Here is a 27,416-nt window from a genome sequence, read left to right as displayed (position 1 = left end):
AGCTTACTGGCCACCTTCATTGTAGATAACATAACCATATCTAACTCCTCATCATTAAGGACAAAACGACTACAAATTGTGACAAACCCTTGCAGCTTAAATGAAATAGAGCTATAGGGGAAATGTGCAAACACTGGATAACGTTATAAAGTGAGGCTACAAGCTAACATTAGCTCATACTAAGGGCTTTTAGCTGTTGGTCGCCTCAATTGTGGATAACATGACAATATTTAATGGAGGTCTAGCGTCTAGACAACATTTTAACAATCATTACTTTCAGATATTATTGACTGGGATTGTCAAATATGACTCGATCGGCTGTGTGCTGCATTTGCAATTTGGAATGGAGAAAATGCTCACTCCAAGCAGATGTAGGGCTAACGTTAGCCGTAATTTTTGCGTTAGCTTGTGCTAAATGACAAAACACGAACAACCTAACGTTAGTTCATGCATAACTGCGATAGAAACACAAAAGTCATTATTTGAAAGTACTTACATGTCTCCCATCTTGTGACTTGCCACGGACAGTAGGTACAGATCCCTCTGTCAAACGAAGTCCCTCAGTGTACTGTCCTAGGTTTTCAAAGCAGTCTGAAAAAAATATTGAAATAATAAGAGAATCAGGGGAGCCAGTTCATAGCTTATGTCTTTGGCAAGTAGCCTTCTACAGACACACAGGTGAAGAACAGTCAGCCAGTAGGCTACTAGCACAACCAGACCCTTACAAAAAAACGGCATTACTTCAAGTGTCAAACTGCAGATTTCTGAGTATGAAAACCGCAGTTTTGGAGAAAATATTTGCAGTTCTTATGCAGGGAATGCAGTATTTTAGACACAAAAAAATGCATAGTACTGTACTTTACTACAGAAATGCAGTATTTTGGACATGAAAATACTATACTGCACTGTAGCCTACTGTGGTATAACTGAACTGTACTTGAAAAAACTGCAGTTAGTTTTTGCAAGGGGATATTTACAGCAAGCATCAAAAGCAAACAGCCCAGACACTGAAACGGGGCATTTATTGCTGTGTGAAGGTGATTCACACACAATTATGTTTCTTTCTCCTAGTCCTTTATAGGGAAAAACACTATATTTGGTAACTTCCATAGACATCCAAAATGGGGTGGGGATGATTGTATTGGGAGCACTGAGGTGTCAGACGATATTGTAAAAAAATGGTTACATTTTCGCGCTCAAAGTTCAGGTAGGAGGGCCCCTTAGCAGGATTTTGCTTAGGCCCCCATGGAGGTCTGAACCGGCACTGCTGCTACTGGAAGCAACTGGAATCCATGCATTTCCACAGAATTATTTGAAAACCTGTTGGGAGGTAGCATCAGCTAACTAGCGCCAGATCTTGGAGTGCAAGGGACAAGCGGAGATGAGCTATGAGACATACGTTCACACTCGGTATCATGTTTCTTTAGGTCAATATCACACCGGAATTCTTCTTTAAGGCAGCTTCAATCAAAGAGTAAACTGAGTGCCTGAAGTACTAATCTTTGATTGAAACATTCACTTGTATTGGAGTAATATCTAAGGTGTATTGACGTGTTGCCTGAACACCATCCATATGGACCACAGAGCGGTAGCACAAAACCAATACGTCTTACAAGGCGAAAAGGCAGAAAGGCTAGATTCAGCGTTAGCTATCAAGGTAATCTGTCTGACCTAGAAAATATGATTAGGCAAATTAGGAAAGAAACTAACCAGGAATTGAATCGTAATGTTAAACCAATGACCTTGCAACCTACTCTTGAATTAAGTTCACCTGAAAGTGGAAGTAGAAGTGGATGAATGTGTTGTAACAGATGATGAACAATGTGCTGGATTACTAAACCAGATTGCCCTGACCTCAGAAATACTTGATGAGTATTGAATGTGAATTAAAGAATGGAAAATGAACTATAACTGCAAACAATGACCTCATAATAAATAATAAAGTGCGATGAATGAAATGTATCAATACAAGTACTTTAGTAGCCTGACATTGTAAAGTTTAGGGAATTATGTACTCAGAGAATTGTATGTCTCAAAACTGTTTAAATGAATGTATTCAGATTGCATTGTAATGCCATAAGTGTTTGTAACCTGTAAGAATGTAACCAAACTCTCTTGATGACTGTAAGTGTACGTTGTTAAATGTAATGTGTCACATTGCTATAATTATCGTTGAATGTAAACTGTTTGTGTAACTTCTGAAACTATCTAAACCATAATTACTGAATGTAATGTTGCATCTCCGAAATGTAACCCGGAGAAGTAATGTGTGTCATTTTAAATTGTTGGTTAAGATCAGTGACTTCTAGAATGTATTTGAGGATATTCCCAGCTATCGTGGGAACTTCTAGAAGGTTCTAAACTGTCGTGGGAAAGTAGGATTGATTTGCCTTAGGAATGTGTGGGGGAGGTCAAGTCTACCTAGTATAAATAGGGGTCGAACCAAATGATTGGGGCGGCTTCTTCTTTTTTTCCTTCCTTCAACTCGTTGGGTTTTTGCTTTATGATGTCGCGTGCGGTTGTTAGAATTCATCTTCCGAAATTCGTTGAGAAGTGTTGGACGTCGTGCCAGGCTGAGTCGCGGACCGAAACTCCGTGGAACCTGTTGCAGATATCAGACCTGCTTCTCCGACAGAGAGTGACTGCAGAAGACAATCAGCTGATTTTTCCCCTTTTTGAGGACTTACTTTTTTCCTTATATTCCCTTTTTCTCCATTTGTGGATTTACCATTTTTATTGTAATCTCTTCTCCATTTGTGGATTTACTATTTTCCTATTTTGTGGATTTACTCTTTTTCCATTTTCTACAACATTGTAACCTGCAAGTGGATATTACGCCAAGATTTTGTAACATCACCAAAGTGCTGAAAAGTAAAGAACTCATTTAACCTTGGCATCCAATTCTTCAAGCAGTATTTGTGTCTTTTCTTGGTTTTTCTACGAATTCCAGCAGGAGGGGAAGATAACTTGACTCTTCTGTGGTTATTCATCGGCTCTGTCTAAGACTTGGGTTAGTTGGACTTTAGTACTGCAGGACGGTAATAAAATCTCGATCCTTATAAAACCTGAGCAAGAAGTAGCCTATAACCTGTGTCTCTAGATAATCTCTAGGGTCAAACATCTTTGCACGTTAGCCAACTGTCCGAGACCTAGGCGTAGCTGCTCCTTATTTTATAGCATCCCAATAAATCCTCTACGGATCAACTTCCAAGGGGGATATTTATATAAAATAGGAGTAATAGGTTATCTGCGCCACTGAGGGAAGACGTGCAACTTCGCTCGACAGTAGGTCCCTGCTACCTGCAATAACCTCTTGGGGGTATCGTGGGTCCTAACTGCCTAGGCCTAGGGTTACGTCTGAGAAGCGTCTAACGTTGACTAGGTTCTGGGGGTTACCTGCAGGGGGCAACACAGTATCTATACATTTACTTATGTAAAGGAATTGTGTACTTTGTCCACCTCTAACAGAATGCTACACAGCAAGTCAACTCACAACGTGAAGATAAAAACATTTTTAAACTATTTTTTAACTATTACATTTATTGTGAGCAAAGAACAGATGACTAAGCAGCTTATTCAAATAACATAATTCGCATCATGTGCTCAGAAGCATACCTTTGCCTCTTCAGACTGGCTTCCTGTTTTATGTCGACTTGTTTTTCCATGTTTTACACACACATAGCATCCAGATGAATCTCATCATGACAAGCTACAATAAAAAACAAAACATCAGAATGTAGGTCTACATAACATTTCTCAATGCTGCTGCTGATTTTACATGATCTTTCTGAGACAAGACTAATAAACAACTCAACAGAAGGCTTTAGAATACTGTTCTGCAAAGGACCCAAATCAAATAAATGTGTTGCTATTAAGCGCTTCAGTTGACTTTTTAATGAACTTTTACATACTCGCCATTCCCGACCTGTCAAGCGACAATGTGACGTCACGGGAGTGCCTAACCATTTTGTGCGTGGTGGTCGCGGCACTAGTTGCAATATTCTCCTAAACAGATGATCTGTGATCGGTGGCGGGGTCTATTTGAGGGAGCCGTGAGCGCGCAATTATCCAGGATAGGTTTCACCTGGCTTGATGAATCCATGTCTGCTCATCCTGGCTTGCTCGTTGTGCAACCAATTAAGCCTGTACGCTCTTGTTTTGGATTCATTGAGTGCAGCTCAGTAACTTATCTCGGATGTCTTAATTCTGCTTTTGTGCAATAGGCCCCTGATCTCTCAAGCCTGCATTACTAACCTACCAAGTCTTTGTTAAGGTGTTGGGTTGACATGACGCAACCTACTGGCAAAAACATTTACATCTAGAAAACGCTCCTTCTAGCTAATTATCCAGTTAGCTTACAGTATGTTGTCTGCCACTGTGAATTGTGTAGTGCTCACTTATCTCTTACAATGTTCATTTCTGCATGTCTGATGGTCTGATTTGCAAACCTGGCCTGCTGTACATGACTGTGTTAATCCACGCTATCCATCAATGGCCAAGGATGCCCTATGTCCACACACCAGATATTTCCCCCAAAAAGCATTTAATGTGTTACTAGCACTTTTAAATGTTTTACTACAGTTGACACTTGCTCAGTCTGAACATTGATGGTACACTTGTCAAATCTGCTCCTGTTGTCAGAAACCTTGGCATACGGCTTGACTCCTCACTCAGTTGCGACCCCCACATTAAATCCCTCCTCACTCAGTTCCGACCCCCACATCACATTAAATCCCTCCTCACTCAGTTGCGACCCCCACATCACATTAAATCCCTCCTCACTAAAACTGCATTCTTTCACCTCTGGAACATTGCCCGCCTTCACCCCTTCCTTTCTACCACCGATGCACAGACCCTGGTTCACTCCTTCATTACATCCCGCCTAGACTACTGCAACTTCCTGTTCATTGGCCTCCCCACTAAAACACTTCAAAGACTACAATATATTCAGAACTCTGCAGCCAGACTACTCACTCATACCAAGAGATCTGCGCACATCACCCCTATTCTCTCTCAGCTTCACTGATTACCGGTTCTGTCCCGAATCAAATTCAAAATTCTACTACTCACTTTCAAAGCCCTCCATGACCTTGCTCCTCCTTACCTCTGTGACCTTCTGATCTCTTACACTCCTCCCCGATCCCTCAGATCCTCTAATCAAAACCTCCTCTCTGTCCCCCGCACCAGACTCTACCCTGGGTGGCAGGTCTTTCAGCACCATGGCCCCTAAGCTCTGGAATTCCCTCCCTCAATCCCTCCCTACACACACACACACACAGCTCTTTCAGCACCATGGCCCCTAAGCTCTGGAACTCTACCCTGGGTAGCAGCTCTTTCAGCACCATGGCCCCTAAGCTCTGGAACTCTACCCTGGGTAGCAGCTCCTTCAGCGCCATGGCCCCTAAGCTCTGGAATTCCCTCCCTCAATCCCTCCGTGACTGTCCCCCCTTTCCTCTCTTCAGAGCTCACCTCAAGACCTTTCTGTTTCAGAAACACTTTTCACCTTCCGCCACCACTTGACTCATCGCAAATGCCCTTTTTTTTACTGTCTGTTTGTTTTTGTGTTGTCTTGCTCTGTTTGTGCTGACTTTGTAAAGTGACCTTGAGTCTGAGAAAGGTGCTATATAAATAAAACGTATTATTATTATTACTACCTTTCAACTCTTATTATATTCTTACTGAATGATGAATGGTACCATGTTAGTAAAAAGCTAACCTCCGTAGTTGTACAGGAAATGCACCCCAGGCTACTACATCATCATCCTGCCCGTCTACTTTGAAACTCATCCCAGTGCCTATGCATGAAAGCACACAATAGTATTTATTTCACACATTTGAAGGTAGTTTGTCAGCAAGGCTGTCTACAGACTCTTTCTATGACTAGATGTACAAAATAGGACTGCCGCTCAGTCCTGTACATCCTCTCCACGAAAACAAATCATGTTTTTCAATTTGTCTCCATCTCCTACTCCATCGCCTACTCTTGCTACTTTTGTGTATGCTTGTATCATACACATGAAATTTGGTGCAGTTCAGAACATCTCAACTGAAGATAGGGCTGATTAAAACAGTATAATATTGCATTTTCGTTTTCTTTTTTTTTGGGGTTACAAATGAGTGGTTATGGGCCTGGTTGATGCGGGCCCTTGAGACCAACATACCGTACACATTTCATCATCCTCAGTGCCACGGTTCAGGTAGTTATTTAGGAAAAACTGCATTTTCTGGGTTTTGGGGGGCCAAGCTACGCTGGCGGCGGTCATAATCAGTGTTGGGAGTAAGGAGTTACAAAAGTAATGTAATTACTGTAATATATTAGCCTGGCGGGCCATCCTATATTATTGAAATGTACATGTATAGTCGGGAATCGACCCATTCACCTTGCTTAATCCAGGGGGCGGGCAGAGAATTGTCTTTCAAACTGCCTAGGCATGCAATAGGCCAGCGCTACGACCATATCCGTATCCGGTCGGCAAAACGTCGGCAAAAAATACTTCCTTCTTCGAAAGGAATGACTTAAGTGCATTGTCTTGCTCAAGCACAAGTCCAACTCCTCCAAAGTTGACGCCAACGCCGATTCAAACAACCGCTCTTCGTTCGCCATAGTCACCTTCCTTGTTGTTCACCGTCGTAGGACTGTCATCATCTTGTTAAGCCCGCCTTAAGACTCTCTAACAAAAGAGAGCGCTGTCATTGGATGACGTCCACGGCGTCAGCCAATAGAAATTCCTATAGTTTGATACTAGACGTACAGGCTGAGCAAATTAATTTGCCGCCACTAGGGTGCGTCTAGATTTCTAGGCTAGTAATATATTGCTTTTTGCTGTAACGCGGTAATGCAAGGCATTACAAAAAAAAAGGGTAATATTTTACTCGGTACAAACTTCAGTAAAGCGCATTACAATGCATTTTAACCTGAAATTAAGTGGTGTTATGTTTTGATACATATTCGCAAACAACATTGCGAGAACAACAGAGGAGAAAAAAAAAAAAAAGATGTCGATGGACATAAACCCACACTCATTATTTTCAATTTGTCAGAGACAACTAGGATATGAAGAACAACAGTTAAGTGCACTTTGTGTGTGACAACGAAAGATCTCTCTATACCTCACAAAATAGCACAATTAATTTAATGACACATCTAGAGCGGTGCCACGCTAATTTATTTGATTCTTGATAAAGCATAAATGCTCTTCTAGTGCATGTCAGCTTCGTGCTATGAACTTGAATTAAAGAGAATAAAGGGATAGAAATGTAAAAAAAGATAGGGACTTGGACTTAGGTCGCAAAAACAGTGACTTCAGACTTGACTTGCGACTCCACTCAAAAGTCTTGACTCGGACTCGAGCTTCGAGACTCCTGAACAAGCCGTGTCTCTATCTGCAATTATTGCTTTTTTTAATCTAAATTTATTTATGTATTTCCATTTTTTCATGCCTACTTTGGGAAATGTATAATGAGCAGCATGGGCATGGCCCCTTTGCCATTATAAAGTGCAACGTAACGCATGCTGTGGGATAATTTTTATATGTCTCTCACTAAATGTTTAGTATACCTTACATACATGTAGTGAAATCTAATTACCATCCTCTTACTCTGATCCTTGTGCCATCTGAAACCCCTATGTTGGAATGTTTTGACTTAGGAAAGCTAAGATAACCCCTCTGTCACCGAACTAGGGGTGACCCTCAGGATGAGGGGTGGTAAACATTTCTTATCTCTGTTAAAAAAACAGATGGTTAGGTGATCACTGGTGGGTGACAACTTGTGATTTCTGTGGGTGTGTGTTAAGGGTATAAGAGTTGGCTTCACCCACAGATGTGTGGGCTTGTTACTTTGACATTTCATGTGGGTAACATGTATCCGGGGTCGTGAATAAAGCTGCAGTCTCACACCAGTTGTCTTGGATTAATTTTGACCACATTAATGGCGACGACGATGGGATTACCTATCTATGAGGCACAGTGAGGAGGACCAAAGGCGCAGGAACCCAACCATGTCGACTGGAGGGAGATCTCTTTGTGATCTTGGGAGAAGGCCTTCATTGGCAACAAACACTGCTCTGCGGCACCCAGCCTGGCCAGAGGGAATCCTCCTGTGTCTCGTATACGGTAATTACTGGATTTGGTGGTCACAGACAACGTGGTGGTGAGTCCCTGATTTTACACTTTTTAAGCTGGTAAAATAGGGAAGGCCTACCCATGAGAGGGGTAGTGGTTGTGTACACGGTTTTCCTACCTGTGATGGAGGTAGAGGGTTTTCCTGCCTGTGATGGAGGTAGAGGGTTTTCCTACCTGTGATGGAGGTAGAGGGTTTTCCTGCCTAAGGGTGAGGCGGAGGGTTTTCCTACCTATAATAGAGGTAGAGGGTTTTCCTACCTGGGATGGAGGTAGAGGGTTTTCCTGCCTAAGGCTGAGGCGGAAGAGTGCACTATTTCCTGCCAGTGATAGTGGTAGTGACCTTACTGCCTATGCGTAGGTAGTAATTTTGGTTATGTGCATTGGTAAAATAGGCCTGAGAACATTGGGTATCTGATAAGATTGTCATCACATTTGTTTGTTTTGCTCTGATTTTAGGCGTAAGGTAATTGGAAATAAAAACATCAAGGAGACACTGATATGAGGAGCAGGGTCATTCCACGTCAATTCAACCAGGGCCCACGCACTTAGGTCTCAAAAAATTCTGAAAAAATTACCAGGTGTACCTATGTTACCCAGGAGACACACTGTAAAATTACTCTTATGTAAGATCAATACTTTCCAAGATACAGCCAGTTTTACAGGGGGAGGGGGGTGTCGATTTTGTCCAGCCTCTTTTTTTTGTCAAAGTTCACAAGCCCACAGCGCAAGAACTAAACCATGTAAGAGGCTCAAATTTTGCATGCTTGTACATAAATAGGAATAATATGTAGCAAAATCGTCACGTTTGGTCTGGATAATCCTGCATGGTCATAGCTGTCCCTCAAAGTTGATACAAATTTAATTGGAGTTTTTGGCTGGGCTCTGTTTAAGCCTTCAGAAGACATATTTGTACTTTACATAGGCTCTTGATTTATTTTCCTTACTGAGATACGTAGAAACACTCTCACAAAAAACAATGAACAGAAAATAAATTCCTTCAGGGTCTGAACAGCAGACCTTAGAAGTCTAAAAAATCATTTTGGTTCTCATTTTCAGAGCACCTAAACACCTTGTGGGAATATACAAAGATTTTTTAAAATATTTTTTTCTTTATTCTCCATGATATTTTCTTTAAAAAAAAAAAACAATTTGACTTGTCTTATGCAAATCTTTCTTTTTCACTTTCCACCCTGAACATGGGCAAAATGCACCATTGACATCAATATGTTTGGTATAGAGCTACCACAGGTTACTCTATACAACCACAGGTGGCAGTGTGGTGACTCTATATGACTCTTCATCCCCATCTGTTAATGGGGATATTCTTCTTTTTGAACGATACAGGAGCAGATAGATTGAAAGAAAAGAAGGATAGTGTAAGTTTATGACAATGAAAAGTGCATGGTACAGGAGTATTAGATCAGTTCATATTTGAGAGAGTTCCTTACCCATGGGTAGTTAAATGTAAGGAACATGTAGTAAAACAGCATTCCTCCTCAGCAGTGTTTGCTCCGAAAATTTACTGGACTGTGACTTATTGTGTAAATGATATCTTATAATTTCACTCAAACATAATGGGGTTGGTTTAAAGGGACCATTAGCAAACAGCTTAGTATAGTATTAACATCTCCAGTCTCAGTCCAGGAAGATAAGGAAACTCCAGAGTGCTTGCATTTTGTGATGAAATCTTTTCATGAGACCCCGGATCCAAAATACTTGGTACCAATTAGGACATACAGTTAAGATGAAATAGCTGGCGTAATTACAAGTAAAGCTACTCTGCAGATGTAGTAGACCTGTCACCTGGTCTGACATATTTGTTTGCAAACTCAATATTATTATCCCCATGTTGATTTTTATTTAGTTGAGGTGTGGTAAATGCCAAAGATTGGACGCATGTCCAACACACCTTGGGTTATGTATTATCATCACAAAATACATCATTTTTTGTGTTTATGTTAAAGTCACCCCTGTGCAGAGACAGATCTTTGAGCAGCTTTCCTTATCTGCACAACAGGAGGTGGTTGTGACTCAAGTTTGACTCTGAATGCAACGTGTTTGTCTCTGTAATTGATATAAAAATGCATAAGTTACAATTAGAGCGGATCCATATTTTAGTTTTGATTTGCGTTTATTTTCAAAGGATAAGGTATTTTGCCACATTTGCCACAAAGATACACAGAGTCAGGGGCCGTTTCAAACAAAGCTCTGGTATCTTGCCTCTGAAAATTCATTCTGCTGTTATCAAGCCTATTATCACCTATGTCGATAATGTTTTACTAACAAGTCCGTCGAGTGAGGTGTGCCATATTGACACTGTGGCTAAATTAACATTCCTGGCCAGTGTGAGACAGAAAGTCTCCAAACAAAAGTTGCAACTCTGTCAAGAGAGAGTGAAGTACTTGGGTCATATACTCACTCCTGGCTGTCGGGCCCTAGATGCATCTCGCATCTCAGCAATAACTGCTTGTCCCAGACCCAAGACAAAGCAGCAAAAGTTTTGCTTCCTAGGAATGATTGGCTACTGCCGTGCTTGGATTCTAAATTAAACAGAGAGGCACAGCATACACATACATGTAAAAAACTTGACTGACAATGTGACTTGGACTGACAATTATGATAAGACCTTTACATATTTGAAATAGGCATTAGCCTCAGCTTCAGCTCTTGCCTACTATGACTTACTTGACTTGTTGACTATGATTTATTGGTGTGTGAAAAAGCAGGGTACATGTCTGGGGTGTTATGTCAACAGCATGGGGGTCAGCACAGACCGGAGGCTTATTTATCTAAGCAATTAGATGCAGCAGTGAGAGGAATGATGTGGCAGCAGCTGCAAGTGAAGTGTTAGCTGTGCTGACTGTTGTTACATTCACTAACTGTACATGTCCCACATGAAGTACACTCACTGCTTCTAAAAGAAAAAAACTTCAAATCCTATATCTATATATCAGCATGTGTGGTATTAACCCTGTGGCTCTTTCATGATTGTGGTGAAGTTGTCTCTATGTACAACTAAACCTAGCTCTGACATTTCTAAAACCTTTGTCAAATCCTAATATTGTTTGTTAATGGCTAATCTATGCGTTTGGAGTCTGGCATGGGCGTAGAGTTAGGGTGGGACGCTAAGGACTAGTCCTAATCAAAATTTTAAGATGACAAAATTGTCCCCACCAATATTTTAGCGAACTTACTTGTGCTGCTGATCATTCCGACAGCCAGCACGACAGTACAAGAAACGTCATTTGATTGGCTGAAAAACCGAGGGGGAGGGGAAAGGGTTATCTGCATGGAGTGGGCCAATGCACAGGCTACTTTGATCTGGCAGTCAAGCGAGTAAGTGTGTCAACGACAACGGTAAGTTACCAGGGCTGTCTGCCAATACGTACCCCATAAAAAGCCAAAGTAAAACATTTTGATATTCCCTTTGCCCTTCAGCATGTACATGTTTGCCCCTTTTTGTGGTTTGTAGATCAGCTATGCCACCCAAGAAGAAGAAAGGGGACAAAGCTTTTTCATTATGCAGAGTCTAAGTAGGCAAATTAGCCATACAAACTGGCAACTGGTGACCAGGCTTTCAAATTCGGATTTTACTGTGTAAAATAAAATTAGCTGTTAGGATTACCCAGGATATTGTCACAGCTAAACCTAGCTTCTGTAATCTTTCAACCAAAGTTAGGAGTCATGTTGAATATGGGTGTGCCGCACGGACAGTCGTATAGGCTATAGCACAGAATAGAAGTCACTGGGCTGCCAATCTTGCAGTGTATTTGTGAATGTAGCCTGCACAATGCATGGAAATGAAAGATAAACTAGGTGCATTTCCATAGAAATGAACATTGCGAGACACCAGATATTTCTTCTATGATCTCATCCCATAAAGTTTTTCTTTGACTTGTTCGTTTTTTGAACATTTATTTTATCTAATGACATAGCAAACATGATGAATTGAATCCACATATCCTTGCACTTCCGAAAACTATTTTTCACATAGCCTAAAACAATGAGGTCGCAAAAACAATGACTTCAGACTTGACTCGGACTCGAGCTTCGAGACTCCTGAACAAGCTGTATGCAATTATTGCTTTTTTTAATATAAATGTATTCATGTATTTCTATTTTATTTTATTGCTATACATACAGTATACTTTGGAAAACGTATAACGAGCGGCATGGCCCCTTTGCCATAATGTGCAACGTAACGCATGTGCGCACACTCACAGGTAGAAAATGCATTGACCATGGCGAAAAGAAGTCCTCCCGGAGTTGTGCCTTTTATCATTACTTCGGTTACAATAACTTCGTGCACAGAGGAAATACACAGAGGAAAAAGCGAACAGCTACATGCAAGGTGTGTGGCACCAGGATAAATTATGCCTATTCAACAACGTCTGTCTGATTTCATCAGGCATCTCCAAACGCACCCATATAGGTCAGTCACTTAGGCCTAGCATATCACAGGTGACAAGCTAACCATCGCAAAGTGTTGTGCTAATGCTGGGAACAGGCAGGGATGGGCAAAAATACATCAGAATGTATTTCAAAATAAAATACCTAATAGGCCTACCCTCATTTTTGATGTATCAAAATAAAATACTGTATTTTTGTATTTAGAAAATACTCAAAATACTCTTTTCAAGGAAGTATGGAAGCACTGCAAAAAAAAAAAAAAGCTTTTTTATCCCAAACAATGAGCCTATTAAAACTATATAGTAAAAAACAATACAATTTGGCCCGTCATGCCAAATAGTATACCGTATGCAAGTTCATGTAGTGTGATCAGAATTAAGAATAATTCAAGAATTTACATTTACATTTAGTCATCTAGCTGATGCTTATCAAAAACGACTGACAGAGCTTTCAATTGGGCAGCCATGGCCTACTGGTTAGCGCTTCGGACTTGCTGTGAGTGTCGTTGAACACAGCTTTTCTCACATTAGCTGATTGCGATAAACATAAACCATTGTTGCCTAATTACCAATTATTCATTACACCTGTGTGTAGTATCTACATTTTTTTTTTAAATACAAAAATACACACCAATAAAGTATTTTGATACAAAATACAGAGCCATTTCCTTCAACCCAATAAAAAACAAATGACAAAATACTATTTTGTATTTGAAATACATATTACATGTTTCAGAAATACTACCCATCCCTGGGATCAAGCAGATTACATCTTTATAGTTGGCCATATGATGACGTACTTAGGTTAATACTGTATTTCACCAGTTAGGGCACCACAATGGCCAGCAGCGGCACTGTGTAGCCTATCTTGACATGTCTTTAAGTTTTGGGTTACAATATACAGGTAGTGGGCTCTCTGTTGATTTTAATGAGTAGGCCTAAGCCTAAAGTTACAGCCTTTCTCTCACAATTGACCAGACTTAGACCTTTTGTCTGCTTTTAACAAAATTCTGGCTATGATTGTTCCTTGTATTGTATCATGAGCCATCACTGCCTAGCTCAGTCATCATGCTATACCACATCACCCTCCATTAGAAATGCATTGAGCATAATAAACTGCATTTAGAATACCAAATCCATATTTATAAATATTTTGGTAAAAGTAACTTAAAAGTAATACAATAGTAGTGTAATGCCTTACAATTCAGAGACAGCAACGAATTACTTTGAAATGACAGTAATAATACATAATACATTACGATTTTGTAACTTGCCCAACACTGGTCAAAATTAGGTGCTGAGGCAGGTGGTTGCCCAGGGCGTCATACAAGCGACAACCACCACGGTTTAGAGCAGTGTTTCTCAAAGTGTGGTCCGCAAGCTATCCCAAGTGGTCCGCGAGCAGACGTGGTAAAATATAATATAGATGAGTTGTTTGCAATATTGAACCAACTTATGTAAATCCAAACAGTTCTGCAACACTGTCTATGTAAGATATGGCAGTTTAAATTATATGAATCCTCTGACACAATAAGCAAAGTGCAAAGTCAATAAGCAAGGTGGTTCAGTGAGTATTGTGTAGGCTTATATACTGTTGAAGTAGGTCTAATCTTTTTTTTTTTTTTAGCTAGGTGGTCCGTGCGTTTCTTTTTTATTGGTGAAGTGGTCCTTCGTCTGAAAAAGTTTGAGAAACACTGATTTAGAGGTACTGCTACTGCTAAAATGTATTTGTAGGGACAGAAAATAGAGACATGTCAAATATGTGTTAGGCCTATGAGGAACTGAAGCTGTAAACCTACATACTGATTCGATGGGCCTTATTCGTCAACAGTCTCTTAAATTGATGCCCCCTTCACTGCTTGGACCCCAAAATTGCACTCCCTTCCCTACCCTGTCCCTGACATTTTGGCTGTTTTGTGCATGTGTGTGTGTGTGTGTGCGGGTGTGTGTGTGTTTCTGTGTGTGCATGTGAATATTGGTGGTTCATATGCACAAGTGGCAACATGTGCATGTAAACCACCAATAATTGCCATATTTTACTCTAAGCTCTCTTGTGGAAAGTATGATTCATGTGTAGAATGGGCACACAAGTTGTAGGAGTGTGTGTATGGAGAAGTCTTTCATCTCGATGAAAATACTCTTTCCCATTTTGAATCTTTGACCAAGTTGAATAAATCACTCAACATTCAAAGAAAGTAGTCACAACAAATTGTATGTGTTCCAATGCCTTTTGTGAAGGACCCTCCCGACTCTCCCATATAATTTTATCATGCGAAATTAACCAGAAAAAATCAGGGACATTTCCTTGATTTATTTTGAATATGTGAGATATTTTACACAATTGTTTGTATACATGAATAATTTAAGTAAATTTCCATGATTTGTTAAAGTCTATATTCTTAAAAATAATAGAGTTATATTTTTCCCTAATATTTTCACGTGGAATAAGTTGCCTCATTTATTTCATGCATTTCTACTGTATCATCTTTTACAGTGAGGTTCATACTAGAAAGTGCTACCAAAAAGGGATTTCTTTGGAACCTTGTAAGCACTGTATATTAACATAAACACAAATGATAAGTCTTTCCAATGAGAAAATTAGCAAGAAGCTAAAGATAATTTACAACATGAACCACATCGTCCAAAGAACAGTACAAAGCAAACAGATGGCTCTGATTACTTAAAGAAGCACTATGCAACAACTTTAGCAAAAATGACCTTAATTATGCAGGTTGAGAGTCATTCTGATGGTTCTACAACACTTTCTGGTTTCGTCATGGGTGCTTCGTCTCCCCCTATCGCTTTTCCGCGGAAAAAACGAATATGCAACTTTCTGTTCCCGGTCCGAGGAAATCCGGATGTGACTCAGCGGAAGTATCCAATCGCGCCTCAAAAATGTAGTCGGATTGTAGTTTCAAAGAAGACTGCAAAACGGACGCCAACTTGGCTTTGTTGCTGTTGAAATTGTAAGTAGCCTACCCTTGGGTGAACTTCGTTTTTGTAATGTGGTTTGATAGTCTCTTGATCAATGTGTTTGCTCGACCGTTTTATTGTGAGCCCTGTATGTGTTTAGCTTGGTTTCTTGATGGCTAGCTCGCTAGCTAGTGTGGGTTTAGCGTAGCAGTCACTTGCTACCGAAGCTGCAGGGGGAGCTGTGTCGTGAAAAATGTGAGCCCAAATCCGGCGAAAACCCAGAAACAGCGAAGGAATAACCAGACCTGCATAGGGCTTCTTCAACAAACCATGATGGTAACGTGGGTCAGTCAGGTATTTCATGAGCCACATCCTGTGAGAAAGACAGCGTCAACTCCCACTTAGCAAAATATGTTTGGCCACCTCTGGGCCACCCCCTTGGCCCACTTCTGGCTTTGTCCCGGCCCAAGAATGGCCCACTCACTGAAAACAGACAACAACAATTTGCTCTGGCCCAGGTGTGGCCCACAAACAGTAAAATTATTATTATTGTTTCTCTGGCTGGTTCCCTAGGCCTGTACAGGCCCACACACTATAAAACTGATCTGACTGAGTGTTGGCTGAGTGTCAGCTGAGTGTTGGCTGAGTGTCGGCTGAGTGTTGGCTGAGTGTCGGCTGAGTGTTGGCTGAGTGTCGGCTGAGTGTTGGCTGAGTGTCGGCTGAGTGTTGGCTGAGTGTCGACTGGGCCCTCCTGCCCCATGTGGCCCATTAACTATATTGAAAAGAACAAGTAATTAAAAGCAAATAAGACAAACATAAAACTAACATTTAAAAATTATACTTAAGAAAGTTACTTTCATTAACAATATATACAGTAAGTGAAAAAATTAAGAGACCACTGCGCATTTTTCTGATGTCATCCCACGGTTGCTGAGTGACATTCGAAGGAGTTGACGGTCATATTCAAAACTAGACTGCATTTCCGAGGAACTGCGAAAGTGTGCTTGCTCTGGTGCAGTCACTAACGTGAGCAGACAGTGGAATATGCTACGTTGAACCTGGCATGATCAAAGAATTCTAACAGTGGCTAATTTTTCAAAATCGGGCATACAGGTCAAAGGTTACGTGCATTAACATACATCCGAAATGCCAAAACACATTTTTGCTAGTTGCAGCGACCCCTAGGTCAAAGGGCACCAAATTATATGTGTGGCCTCAAAATGGAGTCCCGAGTCCCTGTAACAAGTTTTGTTTTGAGAAATGAAAGTGTTGCTTAGATATGAGCTAAGTTCCTGTAACTCTAGCCCACCTAGTGGTCGAATGTCACCAAATTTACTGTGTGTCCTCAGGATGGGTTCCCAAGTCCATGTACCAAGTTTGGTTTCTATATGTGAAAGTGTTGCTGAGATATGAGCCTACTTCGTGTGATTATAACGCCTCCTAGTGGTCAAAATACGCCACATTTATTGTGCGGACTCAGGATGGGGTCCCGAGTATATGCACCAAGTTTGGTATCAATATGTGAAAGCATTCCTGAGATATGACCTACTTTCTGTTTTGCGGCTACGGATTTCGTTTGGCTGTAACGGCTGTGACTGGTGAACGCTTTTAAATTTCAAAAAGTCCTTCTGATAAGTTTTGTCAGGCTACAGAGGAATTGACCAATGGCAGCAGTTAACGTTTCCCTGTGGTTTATTTACCAAATATGAAACATGACAGAGGCATTAAAATGCTACTTGTTTTTCAGTATACTGTTTCACTGATTTATTTTTAAAAATATGAGCTATGACTGAAGTTGGGTGTGAATGTTCAGTGTTTCCCACTGAATTGGATTCAATTTGTGGCGGTGGCTGACTTGGACAACGGGGGTGGTGGTGGTGGTGGGGTGGTCTAATTGAGTGCCTGTCACTTTAAGGCGTTTGTTAGGGAACCCTTGCAATTTTTACACAGTTAAATTTAACGTTCATACTTCCCCTTGAGACAAACAGTTCTGAATCTTGGAAAAATGTTCCATTTACATCGGGACATTTAGTGTCAGAGTCAATAAAATTAATAGAGCATGCATGAGTAACCTAGTCGAATGAAAGTGATTGAATTATTTTTAAATTATTTAAATAGTACAACATAGAACATTATTGTGTGGCGGCTGGTTTTGATTTACCATAAAGTACAGGGGCCTTCAACCTTTTTCAGCTCAAAGGACCCATAAGTGAATATGTTTCACTTAACTCATCAATGTAGCTGGATACTCATAAATGCATCTATAATAGCCACAATAGGATGTGTGTGGTTTGAAATGAGAATAAACAAGAAATAATATTTCCATTAATTGCCCATTATAAATTATATAACAATGCACCTTACTAGCATTAATACTTGTGTGAAGCTCACATTTCTTTACCATAATAGAGTACAGAGGCCTTCAACCTTTTTCAGCTAAAGGGACCCTTGGCTGAGGCCATAAGGCCAAAATGTTACCAGCATTCGTGAACATGAAAATGTATTCACAAATCCATTCAATGATTTGGATTAGCTTAAAAATGTAATGTCTTCACCCAAACTACACTGTACTACAACCAAAGTTCATAAATATCGGCCCTGTAGCTTTTCATGTTGTTGTATCATACAATGAACAAACAAACCATAACCTACATGTATGTAACCTATGTACACTAGTCTAATCTCATTGACGCATAACATGTGGCATGGCTTCATTCATTAGGCTACCACACGTAAATCATGGCAATAAGAATAGCAGGTTACACGTTCAATATGCTGTGGGCAGTGTAGTTCAATTTGAGGGGGCGTCATATCAATGGCATTGCTTATGATTAAAAAGCAGAGTGCAGAGTCAATAAAACAAAACAAACAAAAATAAAAGAAAGAAATACATTAGGCAGGCAAGTGCCAGTTTATTGCTGTCTTTGAAAAGTTTTTGTTTGGAAGAAAGTAGCGCACCAATCTAAGTTTTTCTTAAAGTTGTTTTGTGCTCAGGTTAACCGTTGGTCATTGATCATGGTGAAATAGCCTATCACTTATATTGGTTTATAGCCAACTATGTGTCAGTCATTTCCATTACAAATAGGCCTAATACAATTTTAGATATTTAATCCCTAAAATGTATCACATGAGGATAAAAATCACTCGTATTACTTGCACATCCTTATCTTTTCGTGTGATTTTGACCACTGGACTAGCCTCCTGCTTTCAGCAAAACACAACTGAAGGAATTGCTACAGTGGGCCATGAAGATGCTTGCTAGCTTCGGATACAATCTATTCTAGCCACGGGTAACGTGAAACGATAAGCTGCATAATTTTCTAATGCATGGTGGACTGCTACAGCATGACGGTCAATCTTGTAACAAATTTTATGACAAAGAGGCCTAATTGAAGACATTTGCATGATGCATGCACTTGTTATGACTGGTAACAACGCCTATTATAGACTATTAATAAACGCCTATTCAAATGGTCAAAACAATGCTCCAAGTGGGGGGACATCCTTCTCCCAAGTCCAATGCCCACTAACACCAGGAGACTTCTAATGACATTAATATGCATAGAAACATACTAAATAAACAATGATATCAATATTCACCGCTATACTGACAATCATACTGGGTATCAAATACATAGTGGAAACTAAGGACAAAGGTTCGTTGTCAGACATAGCTTCCAAGGCTAAAAACAAAGTAGGCTAAACGTACGCCTCTGCTAACATTCAATCCCTTAAGCTTACCTCTTTGGCAGGAACATTAAACTCTTCATTGAAGTACAACTGGTAGGCCTACGTAATTAACAGGTTCATGGCTAACTTACATTGTTCATCAATGCACACCTTCACAAAATGTATTCCCATCGTAGGCTACTGATATTGCGGTCATGAACATCCACGATGCAAACTCATTACTCGAGAAATAAAACAATGTACCTTCTCACGTTGGTCCTCTGTGAATTACATACAACAGTGCCAACAGGTAAACATCTTTTTTCACTACTGCTGCCTACCCAGAATGCATTGCAAGTCTTTAAACACCACAAAACAACAGAATTATACATAATCTTACGTCAATATATTAATTTGCATACTTTTGTACATGTAAAAATTAGAATTATACTCGACCCATTCACTTTTGTACTTGTAAAATTTAGAATAATACTGTCATATCATGACAATTAAGCAAATTAGATTTGAACACCATTCAAATTGAGGAGCGTGATAAGGCTGAGATGATACTGTGTATATTAGACCTTTATGGGATTAATGGTGACACAGTTCAACTAGGCTTGCAAGTGTAAAACCATAGGGAAATGTGTTGGTCAATTGGCTTAATATTTAATGTAATTAATTTTTTTACAGATCTTGTGCATCCTCACATTGGAGTCCCGAGTTCATGTACAAAGTTTGGTTTCAATACGTGACTGTGTTCCTGCGATAATACCTAACTTCCTGTTTTGCGGCTATTTTTAAAAATTTAAAAATTTTGTTTGGCTGTGACGGGCAAAGGCTTCCGAAAATCAAAAATCCTTTCTGTAACTTTTGTGAGGCTTGGTCCAAGGATCATGTACGTCAAGTTTCGTGAAGTTCGGACCAAATTTGTGACCTGTGAAACTTTAGTTTCGCTTTCTATTCAATCCAATAATGGCGGAAGAATGACATGGGTCAGTGACGTCATTTTCAATTTCCACACTACACCGGTTTCGGCCGGACGTTCCAGAGTTGGATCGGTGGCAATATCTCAAAAGGTCTGGGAGCAGGAGCTGGCCAAAAATCGAGCTTACAGGAATAAGAAAACTTAAGAAGAACAATAAGTGTGCTGCTTTCAGCAAGCACACTTAATTAAGACACCACCACAATTTAAATACCGTCAACTCATTCGAATGTCACTCACCAACTGTAGGGTGACATCAGAAAAATGTGCAGTGGTCTCTTCATTTTTTCCAGAGCTGTATAAGCCTACTCTTGAATTAAGTGCACCTGAAAGTGAGGAAGTGGATGTAACAGATGTTGAACAATGTGCTGGATTACTTGGCCAGATTGCTCTGGACTCAGAAATACTTGATTATAATTGAATAGGAATAAAGAATGGATATGGATTTATAACTGCATACGGTGACCTCGTAATAAACCGTGAGATGTTTGAATCAACATGAGAACGAGGTTGAAGTGTGAGATTGCATGAATGTGTGATGAATGAAATCAACGCGAGTATTACTTTAATAACTTTGTAATGCTTAGGGAATTATGTATGCAAGGAACTGTATGTCTTAAAACACTGTGAAATATGTAAAGTGCCTAAACTGTTTTAAATGATTGTATGCAGATTACATTGTGCGATAACGAGTCAATGCAATACATTCGTTTGTAACCTGTTAAATTGCAACTGATCTCTCCTGATGACTGTAAAAGTGTACATTGTTAAATGTAATGTCAAAGTGTCATGATTGCTGTCAAATGTAAACTGTTTGTGTAACTGCTATCTGTAAACCGCCAGTAGGCCTACCGAATGTAATGTCAGCATGTAATGTGTGCCGGATTGAGCAGTGGACCGAAAGTCCGCCGCACCTGTTGCAGATATCGCACCTGCTGTTCCGACTGCGAGTGACTGCTGAATGACAACGTCGGCCGACCCTTTTCTCCATTTGTGGATTTACTATTTTCATTGTTTTTTCTTCATTTCTATTTTCTCATTGTTTGTTTCATTCCTGGATGTAGCCTACCCAGTTCGTCTACTACAACATTGTAACTCACAATTGGATATCGCGCCGCATTTTGTTAACAGCTCTAAAGTGCTGAAAAGTAAAGAGTTCATTGAACTTTGCCATCCAACTCTCCAATCAGTCTCTTTTTGGGTCTTATACAATTTCTAAACAGGAGGGTGGTTCTCTATCTGTCTTTTCTAAGGCTTGGGTTGGACTTTATACTGCAGGACGGTAATAAAGTCCATTCTTTAAAAACCTAAGCAAGAAGTAGCCTATATAACCTCTAGGGCCAAACATCCCTGCGCGTAAGCCAACTGTCTGAGACCTGGGCGCATCAAAATGACTTCTAAAAACTAATAACATCATAATAAATTCCCTGCGGGAGCCTGATCAACTTCCAAGGGGGATATATAAAAATAGGAGTAATAGGTTATATGCACCGGAGAGGGCAGACGCGCAGCTTTGCTCAACAGTGGGTCTCTGCTACCTGCAATAACCTCTAGAGAGTATCGTTTAAACCAGCGGTCCCTAGCGGTCCCAGCGGTCCCTAGCCTACGACAAGAGTTTAAAAAAAAATGCATGCAAACTAAATAAACTCAATTTAATTCGCAATAATGTCACATTCGCAATAATACCCACTGACGATGGTGAGCCAGATACCTCAAAGAAAAAGAAGGGGTCATTCAATACGAAATATGACGAGTCATATTTAAAATATGGTTTCGCAGAGACCGGTGACTCGCATGCACCAAGTCCTTTATGTGTGATATTTGGCGATAAGTTGTCAAACGAAGCAATGAAACCATCAAAGCTAATTCGACATCTAGAGTCCAAGCATCCTACACTTAAAGACAAACCCCTTGAGTTCTTTGAGCGTAAGAAACGCGAGCAAGAAGGACAAAAAACTAGTGCGTAAAGCAACCACATCGGTGAACGTGGCTGCGCTAAAAGCCCCCTTGCTAGTCGGATTGCTAAATCTAAGAAGCCCTTTACTATTGGAGAAGAGTTAATTCTGCCTGCTGGTAAAGGCATGTGCAATGAACTCCTTGGGGAGGCTGCAGCTAAAAAGATAGCTCAGGTACCGCTTTCTGCAAGCACTGTCCATAGGCGAATTGATGATATGTCAGAGGATATTGAGGCACAGTTGTTAGAGAGGGTGAATGGGTCACCGTGGTACGCTATCCAAGTTGGTTGGTTGCAGGTCACTGGCCAGAGTGTTTGAGTTGCGAGAGCCGCTGCAGAGATTTCTTACAGAAAAAAAAGTTACCGTTAGCTGCATATTTTAGTGATGAGGGCTGGGTGTCAAAACTCGCTTACCTGTGTGACATATTCGGGTTGCTTAATGACCTCAACCTGTCACTGCAGGGGAGAATGACGACTGTCTTTAAACTGGCAGATAAAGTCGCTGCATTTAAAGCCAAGCTCGATTTGTGGGTACGACGAGTGGATCGGGGTGTATTTGATATGTTCCAAACAGTAGTGGGGGTTTTGGGAGAGACTGAGGCAGGGCCCTTTCTCTTGCAGCTGGTGCGCGATCACCTTGTTGCGCTTTCAAATGAGTTTGAGCGTTACTTCCCATTCAAAGATCCACGGCAAACCAATGAGTGGGTCCGCAAGCCATTTGTCAATATCCCGAATAGTCCTAACTTGTCAGCGCAGGAGGAAGAGCAGTTGATCGAAATTGCAAATGACGGTGGTCTTAAGAGTGTGTAGGCTATGAAGAAACCTCTCTGGCGGGTTTTTGGATGAAAACCAAAGCAGAATATCCTGAGATAGCCGTAAAAGCGCTGAAAACGTTGCTACCATTTCCCACCACGTATCTATGCGAGGGTGGGTTTTCGGCAATGACTGCAACTAAGACCAAATTGCGCAATCGACTGGACATTTCAAACACACTGAGGGTGTCACTGTCTTCCATCACCCCCAACCTTCTTGTTGCAGGGAAACAAGCACAGGGCTCCCACTGATTATATTCGTAATGCACGTTTAGTTCCCATATTGTGTTTTGTTACCATATTTCCATATTTTGTTAAGCATGTTCACACATGATAGATGTAGCTTCAAGTTGTTCAATTTTCATAGGTCATATTGTTCAATTTTCACTTCTTCAAGTTCACGTTTTTCACATTTTTAAGAGTTCGTTACCTTCACTGTTCATACATAATCATGTCATGTCACAACTAACGAGTCATCTTACTCAAGTGCGGTCCTGCCGCTGTGAGCGAGCCCCACCCAGCCCCTGAGGCAGTGCTTGGCTGCACCCGCACCTCACCTCTTGTTACCTGTGGAGATTTGCATGTGACAGGTGCCCATTCGATTCAGTAAAGGTGCAGTCAGGGATTTTATGCGATTTCAAGCCCATGACACTTTTTTGTCACATTCAGCAGTCATCTCCCACCCACAGTCTGGACTGTGGCCTTGCTTACTACTTGACCAATGGCTGTAACCATATTACTTCAAACCTATCCTTGCACTGCTATAGTTTTTATATTACCATGTCTACATTATTCTCATATATTTCCATATTTATTTAATGCTGGTCTCTAGACTTTATCCTTGCACACACTCGAATAGGTCATCTTACCATGCATACTGAATCACAGGGTCAGTCCCTGCACTATTACTGCAAGCGCCTCATGCTTACACATCCTTATCCATCTTTGATTTAATATATTCTACTGTCTATATTGTTCAGTGGATTTGTTATTTTTGTATCATACTTTTTATGCTGTAAGTGTACAGTATGTGTGTGATGTCTGCCTGGGGGTCAATAAAGTATCTATCTATCTATCTATCTATCTACAGTATACATGTAAACTCTTTTGCAAGAACCATTTTCACAGTCGCCACAAAATCCAGGATACATGGGTGTTTACCAAGTAGAAAATTGTGGAGTGTCTTGATGGAATTGGCACACACTATAAGATCAGGCCGTATGGGGAAGAGGGCCGGGCCCCCTTAAGACCATGCATTGCTCCGAGCTTAAACCTGTTCCCACAGGTCAAGATCCATCCAGCCCACTAGCACTGGCTGCTCCACAGCCTCATGGGGGTATCGGGAGGGAGCCAGGCCTCGGTAACCCTGCAGTTGGAGACCCGTTGATGGTAGCCATAGTCCACACCAGGACTAGTGCTTAGCATCACAGTGACCAAGATGGTGTTAACTTTAGCCTTGACCAACTGTCCCAGGCTCATTTGGAGGGCGTACCAGATGTCCAACCCCCCACAAACAGCGCCACTTTGGAAGAACCAGAGCTGGCCCCAGGTATATAGACAGGTCATCTACTGGAAAGATTAGGCCTATGTTTTGGTCAAAGTTTTCTCCATGGATTCCTGGTCAGAACCCCCTTTGGAATAGATGAAATGGCACATTTTTACACACTTTTTGCTATGCTATGGGGACATTTCTGGTCAAAACAGTGTCATTTTAGCAAAAAACTGTTCTTTTCTATGAAATACATAAAAAAAAAAATGTTACTATATTATATGACTATATTAATAATAGTAATACTTACAGCTGCTGAGAGAAAATGACATAAATCCAGAGATGGAAATGATCTTAGTAACTACCAGTCTTTGCTATCATCTTTTTCATTCACTGTTACACTTACAAAAAAGACATTCTATCAGAGCAAGATTGAGAGCGCAACTGACAGTAGAAAACTTTTTCAACTTTCAAGTCTCTTCTCAAACCTCCACCATTGCCATCAGCTACTTCACTGTCAGCAGATGACTTTGCAACATTTTCACTGAAAGTTGCTTAACCCTCCTGTTGTATTCATTTTATGTTTACTAGTTTTGTGTTCCCGGTCAAAAATGACCGCTGCATTATAACTTGTTATAAATCCATAGTAACACACATATTATCATCTAATGTTGTGATAGACCTTTGTATCAACTTGTGTTCTATTGACCAGTTTTAAACTTCCATTTGCTATTTATGGCTTGCAGGCCTCACTGACCTGAGCTCATGCAAGTCAGAAAGGGGAAGATTCTATTGGGGAAAGGTTCCAATAGAGCAGGGGTCTCAAACACCCGGCCCGCGGGCCAAATCCGGCCCGCGTCCTGCCCAATTCCGGCACGCGACGTATGACAAAATAATAATGTAATCCGGCCCTTGAGGCTATTAATTGCGACAAACAACGATACTGATTAAAATAGACGATAGATCCAGGTACGGTGACAAATTTCATTTATAGGCCTACTCTGCTCCACTATGTGCAAGACATCCATAGCTTGATTCAAACCCAAAATCGCTGCGCAAAGTTTTCAGGAAATACTAAATAATATGACACATATGAAATGACGCGGAAGCGATGCAGGCCATAGTGTTGCAGAAATTGAAGCAGAAATTAAGCAGAAATAGGCCTACACCAAATGTTGGTTCACGTGCGATGAAGTCTTAGGTAAGCTATGTTATTCACCTATTCTAATTCTGAAGGAGAATATCCTTTTGGAGATTATGATCGATCGTCTATGACAGTGATAGTCACGGTGCGTCTGTGAATGGAGGTGCGTGTATACAACGATGTCCACTAAGCATACCATGCTTGTTTCGACCCTCTGCCCAACATAGCTTGGAGGTTGCAGTGGTAATCGTGATGATAGTGTCCGTAATGGATGTGGTACAGACAGCAGGGCTAGTAGAAATAGGGCTCTAAAGAACTACAAAGTCAACCGCAATATGATGCGAACTTCTGGGTACTGCAGATTACCCGCGATAGGAACTGTTTGACCAGAATACTTTATTGTAGGCCTATATTGTAGTAATCTATTACTAAACCACAACATATTAGTTGTTGGTATACATGTTTTCCTGTTAATTTGTTATGTGGGTAATATGAAAAAAGGAAAGTAAACCTGCTTAAATATGTTCATCCAGTATTTACTGAAAGGTGCATAATTTGAGGTGCTGCCATCCAGTGACAAATTACATGGGTAAATTTACCCCTTCATAAACTTTTGTTTTACTCAAAATTTTTTACATTTACAGTAGGACTTCATCTCTGACCACTTTCAAGCCATGGCCTTTTTGAAATTTTGATATAAAAAATCAATGGTGTTGCTTTCTTAACCCTGATGCCTAGTTTGCCAGGTTTAAAAAAAGTTATGAGAGGAAATATTTTTATTTGGTGTGAAACACACACACCTGTTTTATGTTTTCATTTATTTTATAATTTGTATTAATATTTATTTTATCATTATTTTATTTATAAGCTAAGGTTGCTAGCACAGGTGTCTAAAACTAGATAAAAACACTTGCACTTTCTGTTTGCAGTTTTGTGTGGTATTTGAAAAAAAGAACATTGCATTTTCAGAAATAGCCGGCCCTCCAATCAGATGACGTTGGCAGAATTGGCCCCCAGCTCATTTGAGTTTGAGACCCCTGCAATAGAGGCTGACATAGAAGCAAAGAGGGGGAGTGAGGGTGTGTTTGTGTGTGTGTTTTAATGTACAGAAGCACATATACAGTCCATCTGATCAATAAGTATGTGCCTGGACTCAATTTTATACACTGACACTTAACAATATTTTTTAGAGAGAATAATTGTCAATCGGTCACATTTGACTGTGCACACACAGGATAAGTGTTCAGTTTGATGAGCCCATTAGGAGAGCTTTGCCCTGTGAATTGTTGGACTTTTTTTCTCCTCTTGATGAAGAACAGGTTTCTCTACTGCTTCAGTGAAGTCATCCAACAACATGCCCTTTGGATCCTGTCCCATCTATTCTTCTGCAGCCTATCACACCTGCTGTTCTGCCAGCAGTCATGCATGTGTTTAATACTTCCCTCAGTTCTGAAATAGTTCCTTCTTCTTTTAAACAGGCAAGGGTTATGTTTTTGCTAAAAGAAGTACACTTCATATAATTGATGAACTACAGACCTGTCTCCCTTCTTCCTTTCTTGTTGGCTTTGGAGGAAGTGTTCTTCAAGCAAGTCTATGACTTCCTGTATCAGAACAACCTGCTGGACCGTATGCAGTCTGGTTTCAAGAGTGGTCATTCTACTGAAATTGCGCTGTCTGTGACTGAAGCATTGAGAGTAGCTAATGTAACCTATGTTGTGTTTAACCTGCGTGGTTCAGCCCTGCACACGCCCGGACTCAAATCCGTAAACAGCAGCACCTCAAATCAGGAGTCTGCTCAGTCATCAGTATTAATTCTACTAGACTTACCTGCAGCCTTAGATACTGTTGTTGGATTCTCTGGTTGTTGCGTTGTGTTTTAGTTCTAATGTCTGTATTGAAGATGGTCAATAAAGCTTGA

At 40.6% G+C, this 27,416-nt stretch overlaps 1 long non-coding RNA gene across 2 annotated transcripts in view; it reads right to left on the bottom strand.

The window, feature by feature from the left end:
* The window catches only part of LOC125310694, a 28,322-nt gene extending 906 nt beyond the window's left edge, over nucleotides 1-27,416 (bottom strand). The window contains exons 1-2 of one of the 2 annotated variants that reach the window (XR_007196337.1): nucleotides 27,326-27,416; nucleotides 497-591 (exon numbers count right to left, since the gene is read on the bottom strand). This is a non-coding gene — a long non-coding RNA (uncharacterized LOC125310694). Of the gene's footprint in view, nucleotides 1-496; nucleotides 592-3,615; nucleotides 3,704-27,325 lie in introns of those variants that run through there. The other variant, XR_007196338.1, reaches the window with a different exon arrangement.

The sequence above is a fragment of the Alosa alosa genome, chromosome 17 (assembly GCF_017589495.1).
Source record: "Alosa alosa isolate M-15738 ecotype Scorff River chromosome 17, AALO_Geno_1.1, whole genome shotgun sequence".
In the NCBI taxonomy this organism is placed as follows: Eukaryota; Metazoa; Chordata; class Actinopteri; order Clupeiformes; family Clupeidae; genus Alosa; species Alosa alosa.
Note: the sequence above shows the minus strand (reverse complement) of the source record. Positions and strands in the feature narration are given on the sequence as shown.